Source organism: Pyxicephalus adspersus, chromosome 4 (genome assembly GCF_032062135.1).
Source record: "Pyxicephalus adspersus chromosome 4, UCB_Pads_2.0, whole genome shotgun sequence".
NCBI classification, from domain to species: domain Eukaryota; kingdom Metazoa; phylum Chordata; class Amphibia; order Anura; family Pyxicephalidae; genus Pyxicephalus; species Pyxicephalus adspersus.
The window spans coordinates 139,348,046-139,368,863 of record NC_092861.1 but is presented as its reverse complement, the minus strand read 5'-3'; the positions used below and the strand labels follow the sequence as shown (position 1 = coordinate 139,368,863).

The window sequence follows — 20,818 nt, the reverse complement described above, 5'->3', positions numbered from 1 at the left end:
TAATGCTTCAAGGTGAAAATACACAATTTAAAAACATGTAGAAACTGCTAAAGAGTGCTTGATTTTATGCACCTGGTTTTGGAATTGGATTTACCAGCCTATATATGTGTCTACAATGTTTTTTTTTTTTTGTCATATAGTGCATGTACTATAAACAAAATATCCTTTTTTTAACAGGAACATTCATAAGTGTCTATGAGTACAATATTAGAGCCAATCAGATAAAAACTAATCCCAGTAGCCTTTAATAAAACAAAAAAAAATTGAAAAATGACTTAGTGGATGCCATGGGTTACAGTAAATGCTTCCCTGTCCATATTAAACAAAGGCAGAGGTGTCAGTACACTGTGCTATGTGTGATTCCTCTCTAGGCAATGCTGTCTGAATAATTTCTGCCATCAGCTTGACAGTGTTTAGAAATCGATCATCTGCTTAGTCTGTTTGTGGCCAATTATTTATGTCAAGCTAAAAATATTATAATCTGCCTCTTCCTGTCCTTCTACAGTATTTTGCTCTGCTCTAAACTAAACTCCAACAGTTTACTATTATGTTAACGTCATGGCTGCCTCCTGGTACTAATTATCTTTCTCATATACAAGTCTTTACTAAATACAGCCGTTCATTCACTTATGGCTGCAGCCACTATTTTATATAAAAATACCAGCTTTTACAGGGAAAGGAAAGCAGGTTTTTAGAGAACATATTTGGGTTATTAATGCAGCATGTACCTAAAAGCTGAACTATAGCTCCACTGAATAGAAAATTTGCAGACAAGAATGTTCTTTATTAAAAAAGGGGCAGGCAATGCAATGCCTCTTCTGTAATAAAACATACTTACCTGCCTGTTGGCTACCTGCTCATGTGCAGCTCAACGTATGTGCATATCCTGACACCCCCCAGACATATGCAGGAATTACATCATTACGGCCTAGCCAATCACGGTTGACAAAGATTGGTACGGTAATCCAGAAGATACATTTTTCATTATAAGCCATTTAAAATCATGTTGCTGTATGACATTGCTTTGTTTCTCAATAAACCATTATATCAGTGCTGATGGAATTCTTGATAGTATTTTGAAGGCAGTGCACTTAAATTTTAGATTCCAGCTGATTGTAGGCAACTGTAAAGATATGCTGGGAGGTGGACATGTACTCACAGGGGAGTTGCATATGCTTTGTAGAATTCTTAGACAGTAAAAACTGGTGCTGCATTAATGGTATACAACAAAGAAAGATGTAGTCAAGGCAAGAGATTATTATGAGGTCTGCAAGACCTAAATTTGTAAAACAGGGGACCAAACTTCGCAGCCAACAAGGCTTTTGGGTAAATTGCCCTTTGCCAGCCTTACTCTCCATATGTTTCTCACCACAATTGTTCTGTGTTCTATTGCTCCATGTGGCTGCCAGATATGTTACTTCTAGAAATCCACATTTGTTCTGCAAGGAGTCACAGATGTGAGAAGAGGAGAAAACTAAGGGAGGGACACTCATTCAGCCTTGAGAGAGAAGTAAGGAATGGGCCCTGGTTTATTAAAGCTTTCCAAAACTGCAAAAGATAGACTATCATGGGTGAACGTAGGTGATAGGGCAAACCTGGATTGGATTTATAATTTGCTATTATCTGGCAAATGTTTTCAATTCCGAACCAGAACTATTCGCGGTTTGTTGGATCACCCAGCACACAGGTTCCCCTATGATAGTTTGTGTTATCTAATCTTGAAGATCTTTGAATAATCAGGTCCAATTAGTGTGTGTGCAATGAATGTGCATGTAATGTGTGCATAATGTAGGTGTATATATTTATAAATAGATATATATATACAGTTTGGCTGTGTGTGCATACTATATGTATGCATTACGTATACCTCTTTGAGCATCTCCCGATATTAGTGCAATTTGTACATAAGCATTATCTCTGCATTATTACTCTCTTTAGGGAGTCAGGGGAAGGCTTTGGCCTCTCAGCCTAGATTGGGACAGCAATCAACCCACAGATTGGGAAAAAAATCCGCCCTTCATTTCCTCGGAGTTGTACAGCTTTGGTCTAGGTGTTTGGTAGTCTTTTGAACTAGAAAATGTTTTGTAAATAGATTCAAAAAGGGCATTGGGGTCTATTTATCAAAGTTCTCATAAAACATTTTATCCTAAATTTGTAACTAAATTAACCTATAAAATCTGACATATGAAAATTGTTTAATAAACTGGGTAAAACATTTATTAATAGGATGTAAGAGAAGGAAAAATAATAATAATGGCATCATTAGAAAGATTGAAGGGATCCTGCTAAAGGTTTCAGTAGTACAGCATGAAGATCTAATGATGGTCATCATTAGATTTATTTTATGATAATCCATAACAATCAAACCCTTTACCATTTAGCTCAATCACAAAGAAGACTGGCTGCTTAGGGTCAGGTTTACCTCCATGATAAAACTTTGGATTCTGGATTGAAGCCTTAATTTGTTGGAAAAGATCTGCACAGCAGGGCTAACCCTTTTCTTTTGTAATTAAATCAATGGCACTATTGTACCACTGCTATTTCTCCAGTTTTGTAGGTGTCTTAGAAAGTCAAGATGGATTTAAGAACACGGTACCTATCATTGCTTTTACAAAACCTACACACCCTATATGAAAATACACTTTGTAAAAAAGAATAAGGTGCCTACATGTTGTTTATGCTCTCCACTAACAATAAAGAACATAAAACAATTTTTTTCTTTTACTTTTTTGACTGGTGCTCTTTAAATTTTGCATTCTTGCACATACTAAAAAGCCCTGCACAGCCTATATTCTTTCACCACTAATCTTTTGCAATCGAGGGAACAATCTTTCATCCTGAGGCTGTGAAAAAGACCCCGGGTCCATAGCTTCTTAATCAACATCATCTAGTAAATATACCCTAAAGAGCAAAGGAAATTCAAGCGAATCGTATTGCTATTATTAGATTACAAGCTTTATTTTCCTTAGGGGCCCTGAAAACAAAACATTCTTTCACTTTTCCGCAACTTTCCATAACTTTGAAGTACAGTGCATGATTAATTTATAGGCAACAACCATATGTGCTAAAGATGGGATCTTGCCTAAAAAAATCTGTTCAGATTTAAAGAAACACGCAGAACTTCATTGAAAATGAAAGAGTTTGGTCTTTTGTGGCATTGTCTGCGGGGCTTAAGCATGTGCTCAGACGGCTCTGTCACTAAAAAACCTTGCACTCTGCTTTCTAGAGGTTTTTGAGGGTTTTGCTTTGACAATTTTATATTGGAGCATTGAATATTTGCAAATGTTATTTCACACACCAGAGGGCAAATAAACCTGAATTTCCTCTCCAATGTTGTACCGAGTTATCTATGCTCTGAGTGATAACATGTGCTGGGAAGTAATGCAAATAAATCTCGCTAGACGTTTCCCTCTTTTTTTTCTCTGCCTGTCTCCACATTGCAATAGTACATTGCGCAATTGCACATACTTACATACAAAGCAAAATCAATTTATTTTGCTTAGTTGGCTCCTACAAATATGTTTCAGTTCTTTAACCCTTTCTTGTACGTAGACAAATTCGCAAGTATGCAAATATAGGCCTGACAGTTCCCAGAATGGAAAAAGTTGCCGAGGATACAGAATACCGAGGATACATCTTATCTAGTGGGTACTTATCAGGAAGAACCTATGGTATTATGATATTTTCCTTATGCAAAGTAAAATATTATTGAGGCTCAGTCACTTTGTGAAGTTTTGGGAGAAAGGGATAGGGTTGCAGGTTCCACCTAACTAGTCACATAGGTTGGAAAAAAAAGTCCATCAAATGGCACTAAGCAACGTAAGAGAACATTTCTGAAGGATAAATCTCAGGCATGCCTTATCCCTGGGCATGCAGGCCATGCCATGCCTCAGGCCCTTGGCCCTGGCCAGGCAATGCCAACCACCAAAATCACAAAAGCCCCCTTACAGGATCATCCCCGAATATTTTTCTTCTTTCCTTAGCCCATACCACTTAATATTCCTCACTTATGATTTTTTTCTGTTCCTAACTGCTGACTCAGCTCATCAACAGCAGGGGAAAGTGATCAATACTTGAGCAAGGATAGGCTTGTAGGAAGCAAAAAAGAAACACTTCTCTGGTTTACTAACTGCATCACATTCACAGAAGCATTGGCTGAATTTAGATTAGGCAGACTGTGCTACATTATTATCTAGCAGGGGCAGGCAACAGTACAGCACTGTTTAGTGTCATTATCTAACTGGGACAGGCAGTGCCTACATTACTATACACATTTATCACCGGGCATAGACAAAATGTACCATGTGAACCTATAACCCATCAAGAAGTATTGTGTATAGTCTTTGCCCAGCAGGAATAGGTAGCTGTAGGGTAACGTACAGTTACTATCCTGCAATATCAGGCAGGTCCACAAACTGTACTTTATGTACTTATGCTGCAGAGATTGGTAGTAGTATGGAATTGCATGCAGTTAATACCCAGCATGGACACATAGCAGTAGAGTAATGCGTGCGGGTATTACCCAGCAGGGAGAGGCAGCAGTGGGGTAATGAACAGTTACTATCCAGCAGGCCACAAACTGTACCATGTGTATTTGTTATCTGGCAGAGAAAAGTAGTGGTATGGTATTGTATGTAGTCATTACCCAGCATAGCAGTACAGTATGTATACAATCATTACCCAGCAGGGATGCGTAGCAGTAAAGTAATGTATGCAATCATTACCCAGCAGGGATACACAGCAGTATAGTAATGTATACAATCATTACCCAACAGGGATACATAGCTGTACAGTAATGTATACAATCATTACCCAGCAGGGATACACAGCAGTGGAGTAATGTATACAATCATTACTCAGCATGGATATATAGCAGTGCAGCAATGTATGCAATCATTACCCAGCAGGGATACACAGCAGTATAGTAATGCATACAATCATTACCCAGCATGGATATATAGCAGTGCAGTAATGTATGCAATCATTACCAGCAGGGATACATACCAGTAGAGTAATGCATACAATCATTACCCAGCATGGATATATAGCAGTGCAGTAATGTATGCAATCATTACCAGCAGGGATACTTAGCCGTACAGTAATGTATACAATCATTACCAAGCAGGGATACATACCAGTAGAGTAATGTATACAATCATTACCCAGCATGGATATATAGCAGTGCAGTAATGTATGAAATCATTACCCCTGCAGGGTTACATATCAGTAAAGTAATGAAAGCAATCATTACCCAGCAGGGATAGATAGCAGTAGGGTAATGTGTACAGTCATAGCAAGGCTAGGTAGCAGTAGGGCAATGTAGAGTTTTCATCCATCAGAGACGGATAGCTCCCCAAACTGTACCATGTGTACTTGTTATCCAGCTAAGAAGAATTGTGGCATGGTATTATTTACCAGCATGAACAGACGACATTTAGGTAATGTGTACATTCATTACCAGCAGGGAAAGGCACTGTTACAGTAGTGTAATGTTACAATATAATAGAGCACGTACAGGCTATATCATATGCACAATTTACCAACAACAATAGACAGTGAGAAACACAAGGGTCTGCTATTGAAAACTTTATGAAAATAAAGGCTCTCCAAACCAAATTTTTGGTTTGTGCCCAACTTACAACATAAAAAGAAGAGTAACAAAGTCCTGTAATAATGTTTAAGGACATATGGCTCCTATTGGAAGCACATTCAGGACATTGAGCTGAGTGTGGGAAACATGGACATTTTAACCTTGTTCCTATTACATATTGGTGTCAGATGTTACAGTATGAAATATTAAAAAAAATCATATGAAGAAAAAGGTTTGGGGAAAATTTAAAAAATTTTAAAAAGTAGTGTTCCTATTTATTTATTTTCCTCCTATTTTGCAATAATATATATATATATATATATATATATATATATATATATAAATATGTGTGTGTGTGTGTGTGTAAAATGTGTTCTTATTTCTTCCAATTTGTCTTGGGAATCTTATTCCAACACTTTTGTATATATATATATATATATGTGTGTGTGTGTAAAATGTGTTCTTATTTCTTCCAATTTGTCTTGGGAATCTTATTCCAACACTTTTGTCACTGGACTACAGTGCATTCTGTATATATGAAGAGGAAGGCATCGGGTACAGAGTGTGGCTGGACTCCCGTTTAAATAAAAATAAAGCCTGCATGGCACCAATGCAGAAAACGTTCCCAAATACAACCCCGCCAAAAATATTGATGCATATTCGATGTGTGTGGCATGCTTTGGATATGTTCTTAATCTAATTACAATTGACTCAGAAGTCCACTCCTTTCTTCCTAATGTGGTTTGCTAGGGAAGGAGGGAGGGGGGTGTATGGTTTGCTCCATCAACCACACCTTTTGTTCTTAAATTTAGCAATGTAATTTCCCATCCAGTGTTGAGGTAATGAAATGTTCCAAGCACTTTGTATATTAACAGCCGAAGAACAGGAATTTTTGCCCTGCAGTGTCTGATCATGGCAGTTGGAAAACGCAGAGCACACATGCTAAAAATGAATTTTGTTCCCCTGTTATTGTGAAATTTGCTTGTATCTGGTTTAAAAGAACAGACTGTAAGACCAGAAAAAACAAACAAATCATGTACTCATGCATTAGTAGCTCCAGCACTGGAGACAGAACTGACATATGACAATATTCAAACCCTTATTTGCTTGGCATGCTAATAGCAGGGCAGTAACAGAAATAATTGTTTGCAGAATGTTACTTGGATAGTAACTGACAAGAGACATTCTAATAAACATCAAAATTAAAAAAGATTTTTTTATATATATTTTAGAGGAAAAATTAAACATTTACAATAATTTCAAAGGATTTGTTTAAAACTAAAGGGTAGGGTAGACTCATTCACTTAAAGTAAAATTTTTGTTTTGTTTTGTGCAACACCCCTATTAAAAAAAAAAAAAAAAAGGTGCAGCACCGCCCCTTAATTCTCAATCGCCTAGGTGATCAAGAATTATTAGGAGCGAAAAGGCTCTTGGCTGCCCCTTCTGCGCATGCCCAGGCCTTTATATCAATAGGGAAATGTGTAGTGAGATCAGCAAGTTTTTTCCCCATCTCCTGCACCGTGTGAGATCCGGTAACGTAAGAAGAACACGGAAGAAGTGAGGAAAAGATGGCGGCGCCTGGCACTCCGTCTGCACCTGGCGGAAGACAGATACCGAGATGACACCGGACCCGGTGGAAGAAACTTCCCGATGGATAGACTGATCTGCGGGATTGAAGGTAAGTGTGATTTTTTGGTTTTTATGTTAGTTTTGGGTTTACTTCCGCTTTAAGGGGGAAATAGGCATTTAATTCATTCCTCACTCTTCCTTTAGCCAGTATGCTTCTCTCTCTACAACATTCCTGAGTTTAGAGGTTGTGGGGTGTCCTTAGCATTCCCTCTTGAAATGCAGGGGCCAATGGTTCTGCATTGTAGGGAATGACATCAGAGCTTGTGGCCACAACACACAACGCTCTACCGAAGAGACTGCTGGGGGCCTATCACACGGAGGAGTATTTTAGATCAAGGAATAAAGGCAGGAAAAAGTACATCTTACCTGTGCCTAGGGAAAAAGAAGCATTTGACCCTTGTAGTGTGGGAGTAGCCCCACTACAAAAGTAGTTTTACATTTTTTCTAGAGTTAGGCTATAAGCTAACCTAAAGGTATTGCATTTTTCACTACTTTTTATTTACCACTGCAAGGCCAATCACCACTTGCCAATACCATGTCAAAACCTTAAACAAGATATTGACTAACCACAACCCTCCAATACATATTTTGTCTTTTTTACTAGTGGAGACCAATAATCCACTGCTGGAGTCTTAGCCTTAACTGAAGGTTTCTAAGGCCCTTGGTAGGACCCTGGTTGAGACAATGAGCCTGATTTATTAAAGCTCTTTAAGACTAGGGAAGATAGACTATGAGTAAACCTAGGTGATCAAAAAAAACAGGAATTAAAAATTATTTGCTATTAGTTGACAAATGTTTTCCAATCCTGGACCGATTCCATTCCATTTGCCAGATCCCGTAGTTTCCCCCATATTAGTCTATCTTCTCTAGTCTTTCACGGCCCGATGTCCACAGGAAACAATGTGGGCTGTAGGAAAAGGACCCTGCCACACTGCAGTCCAGAATAAATAAGACCTGGGATCCACCCAATAATTGAATACAGATTTAATTAGGTAAATGGTAATGGTAATTAGGTAAGCTTTTAGATGGGCTAGGTTAGCTTTAGATTGGCTAATTTTAGATTTTATCATACACTTTAGGTGGAACATTCAGTACAATTCCGTGTATACTTTCCCGTCCTCTCACTCTTTAAAAAACAAAAAAAAAATGTATATTATCCAATGTGTACCTTAAAAAAAAAAACCTTAGATTTACACTAATTTTACCCCTGCACTGTGAATCGCTGAGCATGGCATCACTACCTTTCCATGAAGATTTCAAGCAAATGCATTGAGAAGTGCATTGCATGGAAGTAAAACTGGAAGCTGAAAGAAAGTACCCTATTTTGCCAAAGATAATTATTATAAATCTAACTTTTCTTTTTTTTAGGCAAATTTTAGAAATGCTATTATCAGGTGATTTTTAAAAATGCAGGCAATCCAGACAGTATGGGCCTGATTTATTAAAGCTTGTGAAGCCTGGAGAGGATTCACTTTCATTAGTGAAGCTGGGAGATCCAGCAAATCTAAAATGGATTTCTTTAAAGTCATTTGCTTTTTGCTAGCAAATGCTTTGAATCCTGAACCAGATCCATTCCAGGTTTGCTGTATCACCCAGATTCACTGATGAAAGTGTATCCTCTCCAGCATTGGAGAGCTTTAATAAATCATGTCCTTTGTATGTACCTTGCATTTTACTGTACCATCTGCTCTGAGATTTAATGCCAAGAAGTATAGGGAAATATTTTGCATGGTTATTTAAAATGGATAAGTTACCAGTATAAAAAAAATAAAAGTTTGGAAGCAAATTTAAAGTATATCTATGCATGTCAATGCTCTGTGCTTAGATGTGGTGGTTCTGTTCCTTTTTTTCAGACTAAACACATTTTCTTCAAGAAAAAAAAGTTCCTGTTGATCCAACTAGAGTTCCAGTATCCATTGGAATAAAATCCCAAACAATGTTTTCAGCTTTCCATGCAATCTTCTATAAACTTTGCAGTCCAAACCTGGTGAGCAGCCTAGGATGACACTACTGCGCCTCCATAATACTCAACAGTGAGTGAACATTGTCACCCTAGAACTCCACCATTTGGTAAACTATTCTTCCTGTTGATTATCTAACTCATAGGCTTGGCTAAACAATCAGGTATTGTATATGTAGATGCCTCTATTTGACAACAATTTTTCCTTCCCATGAACATTTACTCTTCTTGTTGGTCTCCAATAAGTCTTAATACTGCTCCTCTCATCAATGCCATCAAATATGCCTGTGTTGATCACAGGACCAGCGTCCATGTAATCTGGATGGCACCTGGGGACTTCTAGAGGTACCTGCCCTAATTCCATTACTGATGAATGAAGGACTGAGATGTCAGCTGATAAAATATTGCAGTAAAATAAGTATGACTATGTGAAACTTTCACTTAAGCAAACACTGCAGATTACTGAACAGAATACTATATGTCTGTAATATCACTTTAATATTTAATACCTATATGGGCCTTTTCAGTAGAGCAGTGCCAAATTCAGGGGCTTGTGATAATATATTAGAAAAGATCCTTAAGCAGGAAACTACACTGCATTATATACCCAATATTTATATAGCGCTAACATATTACACAGCGCTTTACAAAGTCCATAGTCATGAGCTCACAATCTCATGTCCCTCACTCATATGTCTTTAATACAGTCTAAGGTCAACTTTGGGAGGAAGGCAACTAACCTAACTGCAAGTTTTTAGAATTTGGGGGGGAACAACACAAATACAGGGAGAACCTGCAAACTCCATGCAGATAGTGTCCTGGTTGAGATTCGAATCTGGGACCTAGCGCTGCAAAGGAAGAGTGCTAACCACTGAGCCACTGTGCTGCCCATGTCTTAGCAAAAACTCATCTTTGATAACTTACATTGTTATTGGTCTGCTCCATGTCATAATTATTTATTTCATGTACATATTTGGCATAATCTACTTCTAAGTAATGTGATTACATTTTCATACCGTACTAGTCTTTAGATGTAGTTACTTCATTATTTTCCTTCCAAGTTTTTTTTCTTTTTCTTTCACTTGGTGATTTTGCCAGTAACACACTTCTTAGGATACATTGATAACTTTACTGTAACTATTGAGGGTCAGCATTCTTAGCCTATAACAGAAAGGGTGTTAGGACATCAGAACACTTCTCCCCTCCCTCATCTGAGTTCTCTATAATGTAGAAAGGTTTTCTGTAGTACAAAAATTCTAACAGAATCAACAAGTATTTTTTCTCTGCTTAACATAGATGGTCTTCAGTAAATTCTTAATGTTACGCATGAAGAGTAACACTAAGCTACCAATCCCTACAGGACAAAATATCCACAGTTCTTGGTCTCCCAAACTGTCCTATCTGTTGCATATGCATTTCAGACCATGCATCATCTAACCCCTTCTGTCATGGGCAGAGCACCCTAATTTCATTACTACTTTAGAGAAGATGGCAGCAGCCTTGCATGGAGCAATCTCAGGTGCCCATGGTCAGTCCTACCCTATAACATCTAGGACCTCATTCTGTTCCCAGACACAATGTGGGTAGAAATGCCATTTTGGGGATTGCCCCATAAAATGCTAAATTGTTGCTCCATAAAATGCAAAATTGTTGACACAGCTAATCTGACAGAGCAACAGGTGCTCTGCTGAGCTAACTACTAATATAAGTGGCTTCAAATAAGAAAACTGATTAGACTTTGTGTGAACATCACAGGGTTTGCAAAACTCACACAACACTGCAGAAAAATATTTTTTTTAAAAAAAGCTTGGTGATATGTTATTGGGGAAAAGAAGTGAGGTATGGTTGTTATTAGTTTCTTTTCCTCTTTAAACATCAACAATATTCATAAAAGACACCACATACCACTCACAAGACTAATGGGGATGGTGGGGACCAGTGAAGTCAGTGGAAACGCAGTCAACGTATGTTCTTTCCTAAATAGAATATTATCAAGACCAAACCATATACTGCCAAACAAACACTCATAAACCCCCGACCCCAGGCAGTTAATGCAAAACAAGCAATTAGTCTGTACTCACAGGATTAATATCAAATATGTAGCAGTGGAACAGATGTGTGCTAGTACTGACAAAAAAACAAAAAACTAAACATATTACATTTCAGTCGTGGTAGGAAAAGGGTTGTCTCCCTGCGGATTCTATGACTTTTGGGTTGACTATTATGGTAGGGGCAGCCAGGAGCACTGAACTGAGCTCTATATGCTGATCTTGGCATACCTCAATGCCGAGAATGGATAAACTCCCATGACTGTCATTCTGGCCTAGCCAATCAATAGAGCAATGTAAGCAAGTAGTGTCCAAAAACTGGCCATAGCGACACTCTAGGTCAAATGTTTAGGTGGAACTGAGCAGTAAAAAAGCAATTTAAAAAAAAGTAAATAATCAGTAAACTTCTGTTTAAATTGCAATGGAACTAAATACCTTTCCATTGCTCTCTTGGTGGTACCAATACCTTTCCTTGGTTCCTTTCTGGGTTCAGAATCCCCAGCCATCTTGGTTGACCATGCCAGAATTATTTAACTCCTTGAAGGTCCTTATGTGGAATTTTACATTAACTTTAAGGCTGCAAAATATATTTAGACTGAGATGCTGGAGATCCTAGTATGGGATTACATTCTTTTTAAATACTGTGAGTAAGTAGTGCTCACAGTACATACTTCAGAGCAGTGATTCCTCTTGAGTTGGAGGTGAACACAGAACTCCACTTTGTTTCCAGATTTAGTTTCTTTTTTCTGTCCAGGCCTGCCTGAGGGATCCCTTTAGTGGGTGTTCCCACTCATTTTATTTCAGGTATAGTTATAGTCTGCTAGTCTATTGCACTGTAATGCTATATGCCGAATATTGCATCACTTATGAGTCCCTGATGATCCTGCAATGCAGACTCTTGTTCAGACACTTTCTGTAATGGGGAGACAAATATTTCCCAAATGTGTTCCTGCATTATTACCCTCTCATACACACCCATAATGAAGATGATACAAGTGGACATGCTCCAATGTTATCACAGGTTTCGTAGCAATGACAAGAAGACTAAACAGGAATGGGTGCATGTAGTGGTCAGCAGCAGTGGGACGCAAAGAAAGCTGAAAGAAGGTGAAAGGAGAATTTGTTGTTTACAATACACAGGGCTTGAGAAAACTAAACCAGTTAGGGTTTAAATATAATTTAACTTTTTAACACACACCACCAACTGAAACCAGTCTGGGGTGGACTGATCCTTTAATAAGCCAGTTCTCTTCTTACAAAATAAATATTCTCTCCGGCATGCAAAATAAGCTGAATTTCAGCTAGATATTGTTGATTTGTTCCCTGTGAACTAAACATCAATCCTGATATAAGAAGGCCACTACAGAAGTTCAATGTTAAACATCCTTGGAAGCAAACAACTCAAGTTGTATGTGCCTGTTTAATATTTTAAAAGTCCTTCAGCAGATGTTTTTAGTTTACATTGGTAGTGGACCAAAAAATGTTCAGACAAGCCAAAACCACAAATTAATAAGATAAACCACAGAGTAGATCGAATTGTTTGGGGACAGAAATAGTTCTTCTGGAGCCCAGAGCTTGAATGTAATTTTATCTTTATTTTCTACCTTCTATCCTAACTTGTGTGACTTACAATATGCCTGATGTGAAATGAAATGCTGTGCAAAGCTTCCTCCATTTATGTTTTGTTTCTCCTAAGCCTAACGTAAAATGAACAACTATGAACTTTATAAAGTCAACTAAATGAAATAACCATATGTTTTAAAAAAAATCCACTGCATCCAAATCCTATCTGACACACAAGGGTACATAGCCAAAAAAGGCACAGTTGAGACTTTCAGTCTTTCTTTTTGAACCTTTTCTATTTATCAGTGATTTAGCATAGATCCTGGGTCCCAAAAGGAGACCAGGTAAATCCAGGACATTCCAGTCTAGAAATATCCTGCAATTCAAAGTTTAAAAATCAGATGCATCCAGATGACTTGAAATTTCAGTAAGAATTTGGCCATGGCAGCCAACATAATTTAGTAAAAGTTGTCTTTGTAAGGCTTTCAATGTAATAGACTAATTGACTTCCAGTTCTGCCTCTAAGCCCGGCTCTTCTTTTCCACCACACTATGTTCGGTCTTCCAGGTTGAATGACATTTAATTTCTTTTAAGTTAAGGGCTTGAGGTAGATTGCAGCTACAGTTTTACAACCCCTCCATTGATATAAAAATGTATCCCTGGACTTGGTATATGTGTAAAATGACAGCACTGTTTCCTTTCAGACTTAGGCTACACACACCAGATGATTCTTGTCTGATTCTCGCCTCAGGGCTAGTATCGGAGGAGATTCTGACATGTGTACAGCTGCCTTCGGATGTCGTTCATGGATCTGTCCTGGCGGATCTATAAATGACGGAAGAACAACTGCAATGGAAGTGAAGGGAAGACAGCGCAGCAGGGTGCTGATCGCTCGTTCTCCCTTCTCCATAGAGCAGAACCATGCTGTATGTACAAAGCTTGTTAATGCATCTTTCAGTCTTTTGTCTTTGCAAAGGATCATGAAAGATCCTTTCCAGCAACAATTATTGCACATGTCCACCTGGTCTTACTGTCAGCCAGACAAATGGCGGCAAAAAGTTGGGGAGGACTACAAGGCACGATGGTGCAAAAGAAAACCATACACACCTGGGCAAAATGCATTCCGACTACACTAAAGCAGTGGTTACCAACTTTTTTGGACCGGGGGAGCACTAAATTTACAGGCTCTGGATCGTGAATGCGTGGGGAGTCAGATTGCACTCAAAGGGGAAGAAACTTTCTTCTTTAGTGACGTTGCCAGAACCCGCCCATTCTCCCATCACAGATCTGCGCATGCAATGGAAGAGTGTGCGGGTTCTCTCCAGAGACACAACCCACTCATTTCCCTGAGCCTGGGGTCCGTACAGGGGACATGGTCCGCAGCTCTGGCCGGTGCGCCCCCTACATGAGGGTCCTTCTCCTGGGGGTGCACTGGCCAGAGCTCTGGACCACCAGTTGGGGACCGCTGCACTAAAGGACGTATCATGGTAGGATGGAAATAATTTTTCTACATACAAAAATAAAGAACATTACATGCTTTTGGGGTTTAAAGGCACAAAACCAGCTGAATATATTGGTTCTTTGTATTTGGGTTTACACACATTTAAAGCCCTGGGATGTAGAAATGTTGGGAGTTGTTAGAATAATAGTATACAGTTGATGCATTAAACTTGTCTCTTGTGTCTTTACTTTTGCCAGGTGTCAAAAAGAAATGTAGGAAAACCTGAATTTATACGACTCACAGGTTAGAAACCTTTTACTTTTGGAATAATGAATACCTTAATAAAATATTTAACAAATTAAATATAAAGGACATGATTTGTTTTTTGCAGTTTTTGTTATTAAAGCTTCTCCAGGTCCCTGATGCTCCATATTTCCTTTTTTAAATCTTTCTCCATTATTCATACTCAAAATTTTGCAGAATAAATCAGCAATCCCTCCCCCTTCCTTTTTTCCATTTGCCTTCAGCTATGAGAAACATACTTTGAAATACACTGCCATTAACTGAAATGTATCCAGCAATATCTACCGGTATCTATATGTGTTCCTTGGTCACTTTCGTGAAGCAGGCAAACACAGCCAAAACCCTTCTCTAAATCAACACTACACACTACAAACAGAAAACATTTAGGAAGCTCTAAATATTATATTATAGGTTTTGTTGTAATTTGGAGCTCAAGAATAGTATTTAAACTGTTATAAATACCAAGGAAAAATATCTGACTTGGAAACCATGACTTAAATAGAGTGGATCTTCAGGCGAACAGCTACAAATACAGATGAAACATATATGAGAGCTGCTTTACTTGCCAAAGGTTTTGTGTTTTTTTTTGGTATGAGAGATACTGAGATTTGAACAACCTTGTTATACAGTACAGATTTACCTGGCAGAATAGGAGACCTGATTATTGTCCTGAAGATAGCATTACCATTTACAATTCTTGTTCCCTCCCCAGCCTGCATTGGGAATCAATTGCCCCAAAGTAAGTTTGGATTGCAAAGATTTTTTTTAAGTACACTCTCTACTTCTCAACCATGGGTAAATATGTGAATGTCCAAAACCTGATCTTAGGCACAAAAACAAATTGTGAATAAGAAAGTTTTTCTTTTAGCAGTTTATCTACACCTGTTACAATCATGAGCAGGGACTCAGCAGACTTTTCTTTAAAACTCAAGTTTAAGCAATAAAAAAATATTCTTAAAGTGTATTTAAATTCATATTTCCTTTACTAGCTTAGTGGTACCATTTTCCTCCCCTGGTTCTTTTCTTGGTTCAGGGTCCCCAGCCATCTTGGTTGACCATGTCAGAATTATTTAATTCCTGCCCATGCATACAGGAGTTAATTCATTTTTAAACAAAGATGTGCCATGTATGTACACTTTATTAAAGCTCTTTTAGACTGGGTAGGATAGACTATCATAGGAAAACAAGGGTTATCCAGCAAACCTAAAATGGATCTAGCCCAGGATTGAAAACATTTGTCAACTAATATCAAATAATTTTTAAGAAATCTTGTTCAAGGAAATGTTTGCTGAATCACCCAGGTTTCCCCATGATAGTTTCCAGTCTTGTAAAGCTTTGTTAATTCACACCCAATGTTTGAAGTCAGGAGAGCCTCATCTCATTTACTAAGTTAAATTAAATCTCCTTCCAAGGCGATACTTCACTTTGCAATGTGAACAACCTATATTCATTGAGTAAGTCAACTACCTTCTGTTTGTATTTAAAAGGAGCTGATGGAAAGTTTTAGTATGTGTGTCCTGTTTCTGTGGTCCCGATACAGTACAGTAAATAAGGGTTATCACTCTAGGGTCACCGGCCAAACTCCACGTTTGTTGTCAACCCCTTATTTGTGTTTCCCCCTAAAAACATACATACATTTTTCCAGTACCTTCAGTATGGTGGTTCACATTCCCTTCATCCTGTTCTTTAGCAATAGACTAAGTTTAAGTTTAAGTAAAAAAAAAAAAAAAAACAATCATACCTGGCCTGTTCTGTGGTTGTTACCACATTCACTAAGCAAAGTGAATTATCCTTAGAAGATGTTATTTTTACCTTGGTAAGTGAACATCCTAAACTACTTTAGTGAGAGAGAGAGAGAGAGAGAGAGAGAGAGAGAGAGAGAGAGGGAGAGATTACAATTTAATCATATAAACCACACAACATATTTACCAGAGCAAAATGGAACAAATAAGAAAAGCTCATTGTTTCGTTTACATACCCTTTAAATTCCCCTATTTAGCCCAGAGACTAAATTTTGAGTCCACCTTCTTTTAATATTAGAACTAAACAGAGATGACTTAATTACTGCTGGGAATAGTGTAGGCATTGTTTTTGCAATCTCCTGTACGGAGAATGTGTGATGCTGATAGTTTATTTAAACCTTGATTTAGTTTCAGCAAAGAAAATACACAATTAAGATTTACTGTAAATGATGTAAGCAAAGCTATTTACATGGCAACTCTGGTTATTTATAACTCAGTCTCTTGTGAAAAGCCAACAAACTCTTGAGTCAGTAAATAATACTATGAGCATCTATTTGTTTAAGCCCTCTGAAAGGCTTGGTGTATACAGAATGTTCAATAAACAAAAACAATGTAGAGAGACATAGACTGCTGTATGGCGGTCTCACAATGGAGGTATACCATCACATAATTAGCCTGCTATTTTCAGCATGGTAATTGTACAAAGGGATTTTAGATAACCTTCACAAATGTGTGCTGCTTATAAATCACATTACTGGGAAGTAAGTAGGTAAAGGACTTCAATAGGTAATTCTTTCCATTCATGAACAATACCTATTTTGCCAACCGTGCCTCCAACTTTCGCTCACTTTGAAATTTACCAGCAAAAGAAAGGTCTGGTAGTGATCCATGCATGGTTTCCTGCTGTGCTCTCTGGTGCCATCCAATGCAGTAGAAGTCAAGTGGAAAATGGGATGATGGCGGTGGGAGCAAAAACAATGCTTCAAATCACAAAAAATTAATTATGGATTATTATACTTATCCCTCATTCCCCTGGTGGTTGGTGTACCTCCTCTTGGTTGGGACACTAAGAGTTGTGAGTGGGCACTTGTCTGTCCCTTAAAAATGTCATGTCAGTGCCTACGATTACAGCTCAAAGAATTTTACAGAGGAGGTTGCAAGGGACCAATCAAACGAAGATGGGACCTGTAGCAACAAGAAAATAAAGTTAAAAAAAACTCTTGTTCTGATACCAATAGGACTAAATGAACTTTAACTGTTACAGTGAGGGAATAGGAAAAGTTTTTTAGTTCCACTTTAAGTAAGAGAGGGAATGTAATGTTCTCCTATGGTATAGATGGTGACCTGAGCACCCTCTCTATGCTTTGATATTACAAGATTCAGGAGTTCTGAATATACAAGACGACAGGGTGTCCCTATTTTGTTTTTAGCTAAATTCTTTATATAAGGTAAGTGAATCAGGATAATATACTTGTATATATATATTCTTATTTTTGGACACTGCAAATGTTCTAATTCTTAAAACATCTGGACCTTGTGTTTCCGCTGTGGATTATATTTGTGCTTTTGGCAGGATTCTTAACGATGGTTGATTAACCCTTTGAGAGGTCTATTTCCCTTTAAGTTTGTAGAAAAGGAACATGTTTTCAATCAGCTTGCACACTCTCATGATTGATATTGGGTTTGAGCATGAGTCTTAATTGGACAAATGGGAATAAGTATGAACCCTTCAAGACAAAGAACTTCCTGCTAGAGAGGAGCAGACAAACTCTATCTGTCGGAGTTCCTTTCTCAAAATAGCACATTCTGCATCCAACTCTCCATAATTCAAAGTTTTAAAGTAAGGTTTTGGTCATCCGGGAAATTAATAGCAACCTTTGGCTGTTAAAGAGGGATTTCAAGGCATGACAACAAATAAAAATATTTTTACATGTCAAACAGCTAGGACCTGTTAAAGCTGTCAAAAGATTTGTACACTTATGTTAGGGTAGAGTGATCCTTCCACATTTGTGTGTTATATGGTTGTGTAGTGTCAGAACACTTTTTCCTAATACTCACATACTCTTAATATATATAGTGGTATTTTATACTATGAAATACAAATAAAGGAGTTTTTGCCAAAATAACACCTTCAATCCCAAACTGCCCCCATGCATTGTTTTCTGTCAGCAGATGCCAATCGTCTTTCTCGTTTTCTGGTGTCATTTAACCCACTTCCCCAGATCATAACAGCCTAGGATTGTAATGCTACTGAATTAAAAAGCTCTCACATGTCTAAAGAAAGACTACGTGCACATATCAGGACTTTCACAATCCTTTCCAATGACAAAAGACAGCACGATGCATGAACAAGAGCTGTATATACAGCGCCATTCTGCTCTATGGACAGGGAAGGGGGGAGAATGTGCAAGCGGCACCTTGCTGCGTTCTCTCATCTTCACTTACATTACGGTCATTCGTCATTTGTGAATCTGCCAGGATGGATCAATGAACGACGTTGGACGGCCGCTGTAAACAAGTCAGATTGTCGTCCATTACTAGCCCTGAATCAACAATCGGAAGAGAATCATCTGATGTGTGTACGTAGCCTAAGTACTATTCCTCTCCTGTAGTGGTGGTGCAGTGGATCTTAAGAGGATCTTAATAAATAGATTTGTTTCCCATTACTGACTTACCATGCTTTGTTCTGCATTGTCTCTGTGTGAGAAACCGTCTTGGTTGAATCAGGGCTTGTTGCCTAATGTCTATAAAAACTAGAACAGTGAGCATCTCAAAGAGGACATCACCAAATTGCAATTCAAATATTCTGGGACTAGCAGTCAGAGACAGCAGTGCGTCAGTTTGCAACAGGCTGTTGGCACAGAGTAGACCCTCACAAACCTGAAATGCGCTGCTATTTTTCATTTCAAAGGCCAGTTTGCTGTTTTTAGAAACCTATTTCCTCCTGCCACCAGTCGGACCCAAAGACCCAAAAATGATGCCATTGGGTCTAAAATATTTATTTAAACCTTTGAATTAAATATTCACATTCTAAGACAAAAAGGCTAATTTAGGAAGCAGCTAGGCACAATGAACAACTCTAGGTTAGAAATGTCTCTATAACATGTCAGATCTTTACTTTTTAAGTTCATGTTCACTTTAACATTTCAAGCTAAAAATACTTTTGGAATCATGCACTCTGACTGCAGACGACTAAATGTATATTCTACTTCTACAAATTTTTCCAATGTCTTTGAATGAAAACTTTGCAGATATTTCCACTCTGTGTATAGGTTTCAGCCTCATTCAGGGCAGATAGTTGAGGTGCTGAGGACTTGGGCTTTATTTTCCTCTCACTTACACACTAATCCTTTTATGTATGTGTCCAGCTTATGGCGAAGCTTCAGAATCGCAGCATGCACTGGGAGAAGAGAGCCAACATAAACCATCTACAAACAGATGTGCAGCGTTCCTTGATGTGGATGGGGTTCACTGGCTGCACACACTGAAGCTGAACAGAAGGAATTATTTTCTTTCTCTTGCAAAGACTGTTTTGGAAGAATCTGGGGCCGGTTGATTTACTGTGTGCAGTTTTTACATTACTTTTTTGAGTGTGAAGCTATAGTCACACTATAAAATTATAAAAAGTACTAAAAATGCTTTAATGCAGCTCTGTAATGTGTATTTTTTAACATTTTGCTATGTTATATTCTGCATTTTAGGATGTATTATGATGATATTTTACATTGGCAAAAAGTGCTTAGGAAATTCAGCAGAAGGCAAACCTTAACGTGTACTGATACTAAATAACATTAATTAAACAAAGCTAAGTGCAATAAAATGGTTTGGTAAATTGAGGTAATGCAAGTGAGTCATTTTCAAACTTCTTAAAATCAATACATTTCCTGATGAGGTAGACATACCGCCAAACTGTTGTTCATTTAGAGGTACTGTCCCTTTTTCAAATCCAGGTCCTCTGGTTTCTCTTTCATCATCAGTTGTCCCACTTTTTTCAGGACGTATATGCAATACTTAAATTGGAACTATACTAAGAGATAATGTAAGATAAATTATACAGTATGTAGATTGTGCCAACATATTACAGCTCATAGTGACTAACTGTCCCCCAAAGGGGTTCACAATCTAACCCTACCACAGTCATATGTCATTAATATAGTCCAAGGTCAATTTGGGAAAGCCAATTAATCTAACTGCATGTTTTTGGGAGTAAACCCATGCAAACACAGGGAGAACCTGCAAATTCCAGACAGAGAGTGCATGGAGTGCAAACTCCCTGCCAAGATTCGAACCTGAGACCTAGCACTGCAAAGGTGAGAGTGCTGACTCCTGACTCCTGACTCCTTCAGAAGAATGCTTATTACCTGGATATAAAGATGATAGTTTCGTGCCATAAGTATTATTTACACACCTGAAACTAGCATACAAGTAAGATTGATGCAAGTTGTACTGCAATTAGCTGAACACCAGAGCTGTAAACTCATTACGAGTCAGTGATTCGGACATTATTCATGTTAGAACACCAATAAGGCAATCAGGATCCAG

The 20,818-nt window shown here is 38.1% G+C and overlaps 1 long non-coding RNA gene across 1 annotated transcript; it reads left to right on the top strand.

Annotated features, from left to right (window-relative positions):
- The first annotated feature begins 9,087 nt into the window (after positions 1–9,087).
- Positions 9,088–20,182, top strand: LOC140329480 (uncharacterized). Its single transcript, XR_011920491.1, has 3 exons — positions 9,088–9,252; positions 14,489–14,534; positions 19,645–20,182. It is a non-coding gene; the product is annotated as an uncharacterized lncRNA (long non-coding RNA).
- Positions 20,183–20,818: the final 636 nt, after the last annotated feature.